This window comes from Cynara cardunculus (genome assembly GCF_001531365.2).
Source record: "Cynara cardunculus var. scolymus isolate 2C chromosome LG 11, CcrdV1, whole genome shotgun sequence".
NCBI classification, from domain to species: Eukaryota; Viridiplantae; Streptophyta; class Magnoliopsida; order Asterales; family Asteraceae; genus Cynara; species Cynara cardunculus.
Genome location: NC_037538.1, coordinates 10648919 through 10652613, shown reverse-complemented (window position 1 = coordinate 10652613; position 3695 = coordinate 10648919).

The window sequence follows — 3695 nt, the reverse complement described above, 5'->3', positions numbered from 1 at the left end:
TGGTCACCGTCGATCAACACCGTCGCCGTCCGTAGTTCTTSCGATTTGAAGTTAGACTTGTAATCGTAACCGTTTTATAGATGATAATAATAAGTTTAAAAGATTTTGATTGTGTTTAATGATAAGTTTAAAAGATTATGACCGTTTTCTAGATAACATATCATTTCCATTATTACCCTTTTAATTTTAAATTTTTTTGAATCTTTTTAAATTTAAATTTAAATTTTAAAAATCTTTTAATTTTATTTTTTATCGCAATATGTGATTATTAAGTTGTTCTCACGTTTTCGTAAATCACAGGGGTTTTCGTTTGAACCCTTCCCTATATATATATATATATATATATATATATGGACAAGATCAAATGTTAACAAAAGTTTTTGTGTTAACTTTGCAAACCATGTCAACCAATCACAATCCATTCTATTAGGTTTCTATTATGTTTACAATTTAATGTCAAGGGTAATTGAGTAATTTCATTTGATATGTAACTCCCATACCATTAAAGGGGAGTTACAAAATCATAAAATCTCTAAAAATATACATTTATAATATTGATATTTTATTTATTTTTAATCTTGATCTTCCATTTTTATTGTTTTATGAAGTTTTGATTCATGGAGGAAACACGATAGTAAAATCTTCGGTATCGTTCAAGCTATTATGGATAAATGCATTGGGAAAAAAATCGACAACATTGAGAAGATTAAAATAGTTTATGGTGACAATCGGAGTTCGAGTTTGGGAAGTGAATAAATTAACCAAAGTGAATGTCTTGTTAATGGATTAATATTTTATTAGACTCGTTTTAATCAAAATTATGTTCATATGATGTGTTGTGTTTTTTGTAGTTCATATTGCATTGATAATTTTTTCTTTAATTATTAATACGTACTTAATTCACATGTTCAAATGGAAGTACATGCACGACCCATTTTCATATTGTCATATTACCGACTTTTATGAATCATGAACCATTGTGTTCATGTTACTTCTATCATATGAACACAAGTGTTTTTTTTAAGCTGGATACCAGATTTTTATATTTGTGTAAGTGTTTGCATCCGGTGTTCATATATAGCGTCGGGGTTATGTGTTCATATTTTTTATATGATATGAACAAGGGGTGAACACGATATGAACAAGAGGTGAACAACCACATAAGACCAGAAACATATATGAACAAGGGGTGAACCTTAAACGGTGTGGATGCAATGCATGTATACAACTCCAATTGACAAATGATCGCTCATGAATGTGTTTATAATGAAAGAACTATTTTTCACAAGCTGTTCATATTGTGTTCATACCTGTTTTTTTATTTATTTTCTTTCGTATAGTAGTTATTCTTATTACGTTCATAATTGTGTTCATAAATGCTATTCAGTCCGTTGTGTTCATATGATTCTTACATTAATAAAAATAAATTAATACAAATCATAGAATTTTTTGATTTTGTAACTCCCAATTAATGATATGGGAGTTACATATTTTTTTTTTACCTAAATACCATTTTCAAGTTTGTTCATTTATCTTTATGAAATTTTAAATTTAAAAAAATAAGTTTTTATTATGATTAATCACAACCGTTTATTGAAAGATTGAATGACCAAGATCGATTAACAAAATTAACACAAAAACTTTGGTTAACATTTGAACCTAACCCTATATATATATATATATATATATATATATATATATATATATATATATATATATATCCATTTAAAAAAATAACGGGGGTTAGTGTTAGGGGTTTGTATGTACTTCTTGATAAATTAATTAGTAGGAAAGCAACAGATGAGTACATGACTCCATGCAAACGTCCCTTTCTACACCCTTTTTTTCATACTTTTACTTTTTAATATATTTTCCCTTTATTTTGTTTTGTTTTTAACGCCAATCTTTTTAAAGTTTAATTTGCAAATTATTATTCCATCGTTTGTTTTTTCTAGTCTCCTTTAATATGTAATCGTAGTCGACGATGGTGTTATATTTATGATGTTATTCAAAATTTTCGTAAAACATAACAAACTTACCAAAACCATTTGGCGTCTGCTATATTAATTAAATCTCAGAAGATATAATGAAAGTTTTTATCTACCCAGATTCAAATTCAAACGTTGTTAAAACCTTTATAATACGAAAATTTACTTGCAATGAGTTCAGGTCATTAATGACCATCGAAGAAAATAGTTGACATATATAAGCTAGCACGGGAACCTACGTTGACTCAGAAAAGAAAAACAAAACAAAAAATCAATTAACTAAATTTGATACATCATATATGTTTTACTTAAATAATAAAATCTAACTCTCACTACAAATAAGGACAAACATAGTAAAATCTTTTTGGATCATATATCTCAAAAAGTCTACTTTACAATTTTTTGTAGAAACTTGAAAATTTGGTATTACTAAATTACCCTTTACTTTTGAATATATATATATATATATATATATATATACACATTTTGTATCCATTGATGTGGAAATTCTGAACAAATCATAATTTTAGATATTAAAGTTAGGGATGCATATATATACTTAAATATGTCTTTCTTATTTTGACTATGAATACCTTTTTACTTATGAAATCCTTTTTTATATTTAATCCAATATATTGTCAATTTGATTTAAATCAAAGGAAAGTGTTTGCTCATGGTTTCCAAATTAAAGTACGTAGATGGGAATGAATGTACCTATAAATAATGACAATTTATCCGATTTGCAATATATTTTGTATCGTACCTTAAACTATTTTACTTTGGTCTTTCATGTTTTAAAAGTTAAAAAAAAAATTATACACAAAGTGGTTTAATTGGATTCACCCCAAATGTTGGAAACATAGACAAATATCTCAACCTTTAGATGGACATCATCAAAATATAACCAAAATTAAAAACAAACACTTATACCAGAAATTGAACATTTTATTATCTTTAATCGACATTCATATTTTTATATTTTTTCATTTGTTATTTCACAATTTTAATTTTCAATGTGTTTGTATTTGAACCAAAAATACTTATTTTATTATGTAATAAACTAGAAGGATACTCATGCAATGCATCGAGACGCATTTTAATTTCAATGTTTTGTTTTATTTTTTATCCATGCGATATAATAATATTTTATGTGGTTTTGAGAAAACGATAATGTTTTATTTTTGAAAAATATCATATAAAATTTGCAAAAAATATATCAATATTAGTATCAAATTAACTATTTAAAAGTTCGTGTTTGTGTATTTTTTTTAATTCAAAATTTTTATTGTAATTTTATTTAACGTAACGAAGTAACTTAATTTAGGTTTAATAATATTTTTTTATAAATATAATAATCAAGTATTCTGTTAGAACTCAATAATTATCCTAATTATATTTTATATATTTTATATTTTAAAATGATATGTTTATCTTCTATTTGATTATGTTTATCTGCAGTTAGTTACTTGAATTTAAACATAAAACTTTAATAAATTGTACTTATGCACAATTTACTTGTAATATTGAATTTTAAGTAAAATACATTAACAAAAAATATTTCATGCATAAAAAATGGTTTTTAAAAGTTTTTATCAAATGTTTTATAATATAGTATAGATTATGTGTTTTTAAGAAACCAATAATGATTTTATTTTTTAAATAAAATATAAATTTGAATATATCATAAAAATTTTAAAAAATATATCA